The sequence below is a fragment of the Glycine max genome, chromosome 6, assembly GCF_000004515.6.
Source record: "Glycine max cultivar Williams 82 chromosome 6, Glycine_max_v4.0, whole genome shotgun sequence".
Lineage (NCBI taxonomy): Eukaryota > Viridiplantae > Streptophyta > Magnoliopsida > Fabales > Fabaceae > Glycine > Glycine max.
In genome coordinates this window covers 46,153,294-46,161,099 of record NC_038242.2, presented here as the reverse complement: position 1 = coordinate 46,161,099, position 7,806 = coordinate 46,153,294, and the positions used below count along the sequence as shown (strand labels likewise).

The 7,806-nt window shown below is 36.9% G+C and overlaps 1 protein-coding gene and 1 non-coding gene across 9 annotated transcripts in view; one reads left to right on the top strand and one right to left on the bottom strand.

The window, feature by feature from the left end:
* LOC102664733 (disease resistance protein TAO1) overlaps positions 1-7,806 on the top strand; it is a 50,433-nt gene that overhangs the window by 34,205 nt on the left and 8,422 nt on the right. For 6 of the 8 annotated variants that reach the window (XM_041016693.1, XM_041016702.1, XM_041016700.1 and 3 more), the window contains one exon: positions 7,447-7,747. The exons of the other annotated variants lie outside the window; for them this stretch is intronic. The gene's annotated coding sequence lies outside the window, so the exon portion shown is untranslated. Of the gene's footprint in view, positions 1-7,446; positions 7,748-7,806 lie in introns of those variants that run through there. 8 annotated transcript variants of the gene reach the window in all.
* MIR5034 (microRNA MIR5034) lies at positions 5,430-5,580 on the bottom strand. Its single transcript, NR_048817.1, has one exon. It is a non-coding gene; the product is annotated as a microRNA MIR5034 (primary transcript).

Below are 7,806 nucleotides of genomic sequence, written 5' to 3'. Positions count from 1 at the left end.
TCTTACTGCTACAGTACTATTCAACTAAAATATTAGACTGCTGTACTTCCAGGAAGTACTGTTCAAACATTTGTTGTACAGTAAATGTTTGAACAGTACTTCCTGGAAGTATAGCAGTCTAATATTTTAGTTGAATGGTATTGTAGTACTAAGACCTGTGATAGATAAAGGGCGGTAAGGCCAAGGTGTATTGTTTAACCAAAATATCAAGACATAATATACTGGTGGCTATAGGATTGCCGTTCAAACTATTTTATATATAAAAAAAAGAGTTTTTCTTTAAAATAATTCAGATCCAGAAAAATTTTGTGACATATTTACTTACGGGGATATTTCTATGGAACCAAATGAGGGCAAAGATATTAGAGAATATTATAATCATGTCTAGACTATTACGATCTTTTTCCCGTATCTCTTTTCGCTCAAACTCCTCCTCCTCATCTTCAAGAAACTCCAATTTATTAAATGATCAAGATAACCAGACCCAAGAGGTCGCCCCAAAACACAATCTCTTCGATGAGGAAGTCCGATTCGAATATATCAATCAAAACATGGATGACTGGAACATTCCAGAAATCCCTCAGGATCAACTATACGTTCCTGAAACAATAAAGGACAAACACAACTTTGATTACATAATCAAAACAGTAGAAAACAATATTCCTCTAGGACAAGATATAGGGGAAGAATTTCATTTACTTTCAAAAAATTCAATTTATGAACATAGCCGTAAGTATAAATATCTAAACATCGGTTGTGTACAAGTACCCATCAAGCTCTTAATTGATATGGGCATAGAAGCTTACAAAGAGTTTTTCCCTAGGCAGAGCTTCTCTCTCTAAAACCTGGTTATGAGACTATCTGAAAGGGTACCTCACAAAGGGAACGAGGACTCCTTTAAATAGACTCAATTTTTACTGTTTCTACAGTGTCGGTAATGTTTACCGGAACTGTTACAAAAATTTTACAAATTACATTAATAAGAGGTACCGACAAATTAGTTACAATAATTCATGATTACTAAAACTAATTAATCGTCGTCTAACGATATACCAAAATAGTCATCTTCATTCTGGTAGAATGGATCATCTTCTTGGTCATCATTAGTCTCGGATGATTCGACTTCCTTCTTCGGGGGTTCTTCTTCCACTTCCTGTTGAAGTAGTTGGAGAACTTCTTTGAGATTCTGAGCAAGACTCTCTTTAGATTTTGAGCTTGCTAAGAATGCTGCCAGTTGTGACTTCTGATTCAGAAACAAAGATGTCTTCGGATTAGCAGGTTTGAGGAACTCAGGATTGCTCTGGAACCAGTTCTTGACTTGTTCTGGAGCAGCCTTTGAAGTATCGAATTGTGACCACCATTTTACAAAGGCGTGTCTCTGCAACGGTGGATACTGTTTGCTGTTTTCGGTTTTTCCGTATCTGTATTGCCTTGAAAAAATCCATGACAAGGCAAAACTGGAAAAGTACTTTAAATCTGCCGGAATACGTGATTCCTTGCTATTATAGAGCTTGTTGAATTGTTGGAATCCCTGTTGGACTTCTTCTGGGAATATCTGTGGAATTGGTCTGAAGTAGTTCCACCATTGGAGGAACCAATTTGGAAAATTATACACAGTGTTATTTTTGAAGTAAATTAGCCATGAATGCTTGAATTTACTATTTTGATGCCAGAACATATTGGTCCAGGCGTCAATGTAATCCCAATAATTATATCTTGCAGGGTCAAATGGTGCAGAAAATTTTTTGGGTTGGTTTAATTTTGAGCCACAATGTCGTGGCTGCATAACCTTTAAGATTTGGATTCTGGAATGGGTATTTAGATTTAGATCTTTGGGGTCTTTGAACTGTTTAATAGATACTGAGTTTGTATCTATTAGAATGAATTCGTAGAATTTGCGGGTTTTGTTTGTGGCTGTTGGCCTGTAATGGAATCCCGGGGGGAATACTTTGGCGGTTGCTTTGAAAGGATTCTTGTCCCAGTATTCTGGTTCCATTTGTAAAACATTGAAAAATTTGTTTTTGGAAATATAACTGTTGCTGGGTTGTGGCGTTGATTCTTGTTGAGTCAACGATTGGCTTGGTGTTTGGTTACAGACAGTTTTGGTCTGTTTGGCCTTTTGGATTTGTTTTTGCAGATCTGTTTTAGAATCATCATCTTATTCTGAGGCCATTTCTGCCCAGGTCTTTTTGGCCAATTTTGGTACTTTGGTGAGGCCTATATCTTCTAAGGCCTATATATTAGTTACAATACCATATTCCTACAGTACCGTATCAAGGGCATATCTCTGGTATCAGAGCCTGATGGGGAAGTAGGAATATGGTCCGTAAGGACATATGTAAACAAATTTTATTGATCTGAAACCTTGTACAATATGAGTAATATTTTATTTTGATCTGTATAGTAGATGTTTGAACAGTACTTCCTGGAAATACAGCTATATAATATTTTAGTTAAATGGTACTGTAGCAGTAAGACCCGTGATGGATAAAGGGTAGTAAGGCTAAGGTGTACTGTTTAACCAAAATATCAAGACATAATATACTGGTGGCTATAGGATTGCCGTTCAAACTATTTTATAAAAAAAAAAGAGTTTTTCTTAAAAATAATTCAGATCCAGAAAAATTTTGTGACATATTTACTTACGGGGATATTTCTATGGAACCAAATGAGGGAAAAGATATTAGAGAATATTATAATCATGTCTAGACTATTACGATCTTTTTCCCGTATCTCTTTTCGCTCAAACTCCTCCTCCTCATCTTCTTCAAGAAACTCCAATTTATTAAATGATCAAGATAACCAGACCCAAGAGGTCGCCGCAAAACAAAATCTCTTCGATGAGGAAGTCCGATTCGAAGATATCAATCAAAACATGGATGACTGGAACATTCCAGAAATCCCTCAGGATCAACTATACGTTCCTGAAACAATAAAGGACAAATACAACTTTGATTACATAATCAAAACAGTAGTAAACAATATTCCACTAGGACAAGATATAGGGGAAGAATTTCATTTACTTTCAAAAAATTCAATTTATGAACATAGCCGTAAGTATAAATATCTACACATCGGTTGTGTACAAGTAGCCATCAAGCCCTTAATTGATATGGGCATAGAAGCTTACAAAGAGTTTTTCCTAGGCAGAGCTTCTCTCTCTAAAACCTGGTTTTGAGACTATCTGAAAGGGTACCTCACAAAGGGAACGAGGACTCCTTTAAATAGACTCAATTTTTACTGTTTCTACAGTGTCGGTAATGTTTACCGGAACTGTTACAAAACTTTTACAAATTACATTAATAAGAGGTACCGACAAATTAGTTACAATAATTCATGATTACTAAAACTAATTAATCGTCGTCTAACGATATACCAAAACAGTCATCTTCATTCTGGTAGAATGGATCATCTTCTTGGTCATCATTAGTCTCGGATGATTCGACTTCCTTCTTCGGGGGTTCTTCTTCCACTTCCTGTTGAAGTAGTTGGAGAACTTCTTTGAGATTCTGAGCAAGACTCTCTTTAGATTTTGAGCTTGCTAAGAATGCTGCCAGTTGTGACTTCTGATTCAGAAACAAAGATGTCTTCGGATTAGCAGGTTTGAGGAACTCAGGATTGCTCTGGAACCAGTTCTTGACTTGTTCTGGAGCAGCCTTTGAAGTATCGAATTGTGACCACCATTTTACAAAGGCGTGTCTCTGCAACGGTGGATACTGTTTGCTGTTTTCGGTTTTTCCGTATCTGTATTGCCTTGAAAAAATCCATGACAAGGCAAAACTGGAAAAGTACTTTAAATCTGCCGGAATACGTGATTCCTTGCTATTATAGAGCTTGTTGAATTGTTGGAATCCCTGTTGGACTTCTTCTGGGAATATCTGTGGAATTGGTCTGAAGTAGTTCCACCATTGGAGGAACCAATTTGGAAAATTATACACAGTGTTATTTTTGAAGTAAATTAGCCATGAATGCTTGAATTTACTATTTTGATGCCAGAACATATTGGTCCAGGCGTCAATGTAATCCCAATAATTATATCTTGCAGGGTCAAATGGTGCAGAAAATTTTTTGGGTTGGTTTAATTTTGAGCCACAATGTCGTGGCTGCATAACCTTTAAGATTTGGATTCTGGAATGGGTATTTAGATTTAGATCTTTGGGGTCTTTGAACTGTTTAATAGATACTGAGTTTGTATCTATTAGAATGAATTCGTAGAATTTGCGGGTTTTGTTTGTGGCTGTTGGCCTGTAATGGAATCCCGGGGGGAATACTTTGGCGGTTGCTTTGAAAGGATTCTTGTCCCAGTATTCTGGTTCCATTTGTAAAACATTGAAAAATTTGTTTTTGGAAATATAACTGTTGCTGGGTTGTGGCGTTGATTCTTGTTGAGTCAACGATTGGCTTGGTGTTTGGTTACAGACAGTTTTGGTCTGTTTGGCCTTTTGGATTTGTTTTTGCAGATCTGTTTTAGAATCATCATCTTATTCTGAGGCCATTTCTGCCCAGGTCTTTTTGGCCAATTTTGGTACTTTGGTGAGGCCTATATCTTCTAAGGCCTATATATTAGTTACAATACCATATTCCTACAGTACCGTATCAAGGGCATATCTCTGGTATCAGAGCCTGATGGGGAAGTAGGAATATGGTCCGTAAGGACATATGTAAACAAATTTTATTGATCTGAAACCTTGTACAATACGAGTAATATTTTATTTTGATCTGTATAGTAGATGTTTGAACAGTACTTCCTGGAAATACAGCTATATAATATTTTAGTTAAATGGTACTGTAGCAGTAAGACCCGTGATGGATAAAGGGTAGTAAGGCTAAGGTGTACTGTTTAACCAAAATATCAAGACATAATATACTGGTGGCTATAGGATTGCCGTTCAAACTATTTTATAAAAAAAAAAGAGTTTTTCTTAAAAATAATTCAGATCCAGAAAAATTTTGTGACATATTTACTTACGGGGATATTTCTATGGAACCAAATGAGGGAAAAGATATTAGAGAATATTATAATCATGTCTAGACTATTACGATCTTTTTCCCGTATCTCTTTTCGCTCAAACTCCTCCTCCTCATCTTCTTCAAGAAACTCCAATTTATTAAATGATCAAGATAACCAGACCCAAGAGGTCGCCGCAAAACAAAATCTCTTCGATGAGGAAGTCCGATTCGAAGATATCAATCAAAACATGGATGACTGGAACATTCCAGAAATCCCTCAGGATCAACTATACGTTCCTGAAACAATAAAGGACAAATACAACTTTGATTACATAATCAAAACAGTAGTAAACAATATTCCACTAGGACAAGATATAGGGGAAGAATTTCATTTACTTTCAAAAAATTCAATTTATGAACATAGCCGTAAGTATAAATATCTACACATCGGTTGTGTACAAGTAGCCATCAAGCCCTTAATTGATATGGGCATAGAAGCTTACAAAGAGTTTTTCCTAGGCAGAGCTTCTCTCTCTAAAACCTGGTTTTGAGACTATCTGAAAGGGTACCTCACAAAGGGAACGAGGACTCCTTTAAATAGACTCAATTTTTACTGTTTCTACAGTGTCGGTAATGTTTACCGGAACTGTTACAAAACTTTTACAAATTACATTAATAAGAGGTACCGACAAATTAGTTACAATAATTCATGATTACTAAAACTAATTAATCGTCGTCTAACGATATACCAAAACAGTCATCTTCATTCTGGTAGAATGGATCATCTTCTTGGTCATCATTAGTCTCGGATGATTCGGCTTCCTTCTTGGGGGGTTCTTCTTCCACTTCCTGTTGAAGTAGTTGGAGAACTTCTTTGAGATTCTGAGCAAGACTCTCTTTAGATTTTGAGCTTGCTAAGAATGCTGCCAGTTGCGACTTCTGATTCAAAAACAAAGATGTCTCCGGATTAGCAGGTTTGAGGAACTCAGGATTGCTCTGGAATCTGTTCTTGACTTGTTCTGGAGCAGCCTTTGAAGTATCGAATTGTGACCACCATTTTACAAAGGCGTGTCTCTGCAACGGTGGATACTGTTTGCTGTTTTCGGTTTTTCCGTATCTGTATTGCCTTGAAAAAATCCATGACAAGGCAAAACTGGAAAAGTACTTTAAATCTGCCGGAATACGTGATTCCTTGCTATTATAGAGCTTGTTGAATTGTTGGAATCCCTGTTGGACTTCTTCTGGGAATATCTGTGGAATTGGTCTGAAGTAGTTCCACCATTGGAGGAACCAATTTGGAAAATTATACACAGTGTTATTTTTGAAGTAAATTAGCCATGAATGCTTGAATTTACTATTTTGATGCCAGAACATATTGGTCCAGGCGTCAATGTAATCCCAATAATTATATCTTGCAGGGTCAAATGGTGCAGAAAATTTTTTGGGTTGGTTTAATTTTGAGCCACAATGTCGTGGCTGCATAACCTTTAAGATTTGGATTCTGGAATGGGTATTTAGATTTAGATCTTTGGGGTCTTTGAACTGTTTAATAGATACTGAGTTTGTATCTATTAGAATGAATTCGTAGAATTTGCGGGTTTTGTTTGTGGCTGTTGGCCTGTAATGGAATCCCGGGGGGAATACTTTGGCGGTTGCTTTGAAAGGATTCTTGTCCCAGTATTCTGGTTCCATTTGTAAAACATTGAAAAATTTGTTTTTGGAAATATAACTGTTGCTGGGTTGTGGCGTTGATTCTTGTTGAGTCAACGATTGGCTTGGTGTTTGGTTACAGACAGTTTTGGTCTGTTTGGCCTTTTGGATTTGTTTTTGCAGATCTGTTTTAGAATCATCATCTTATTCTGAGGCCATTTCTGCCCAGGTCTTTTTGGCCAATTTTGGTACTTTGGTGAGGCCTATATCTTCTAAGGCCAAGAGAGTTTGTATTGACCAGGCATAGTCAGCCACGGTCTGTTTGGTTGTTGTTGGTTTTGGGGATTCTTGAGTTGATGACTCAGGTTTGACGGTAGTTATCTGGGTCAATGACCCTTCAAGCTTTCCTTTCTGGGTTGATGACCCAGTCTGGGTAGGTGACCCAGAAGATGATGTAGTTGCTTTTTTGGTTATTGGCTCTGGTAGAGCCAATAGAACCTCTTTTCCTTTTGTACTGGATTTCCCTCCTCTGCCGGAGGAACTAGACACCTTAGGAGGCATCGGGAATTTTCTGTAAAAATTCACGGGTGAGGTAGTCAGGTAGAGAGTTGGAAGAGCCCTTGATATATTCTATATTAAAATCAAAGACACTTAAAATTGCTTGCCATCTTGCAAAAATCTGTTTTGAGGCAAGGTTTTTTACATCCTTCTGTAAAATGTCTTTGGCTGATTTGCAGTCAACCCTTACCAAATTTTTTTTATTTAATAGATCAGATTGAAATTTGGAAATGCACAAAACAATTGCTAAAACTTCTTTTTTAACAGTTGAATGCTTTAATTGTGCAGGATTCCAATGTTTTGAAGTATATGCAATGACATGTTCTTGACCATGTACTTGTTGTTTGAGGATGCCACCATAACCGATGTCTGATGCATCAGTTTTGACAATTTTGAATGCCTGTGGAATGGGAAGATACAAACATTTTATGGATTGGACTTTGATTTTGATTTCTTTAACTGTTTGGGTATGGAGGTCAGACCAAGGAGGCGGATTTTTCTTTAGCCTATCATGCAATTGCTTGACAATATTGTTTAAGTAGGGGACAAATTCTCCTACGTAATTTAGACAACCTAGAAATCTTTGTAACTGGGTTTTGGTCTAAGATTTGGGTGGGGAAATTTGCTAGCAAACTCTATTGACCTTTC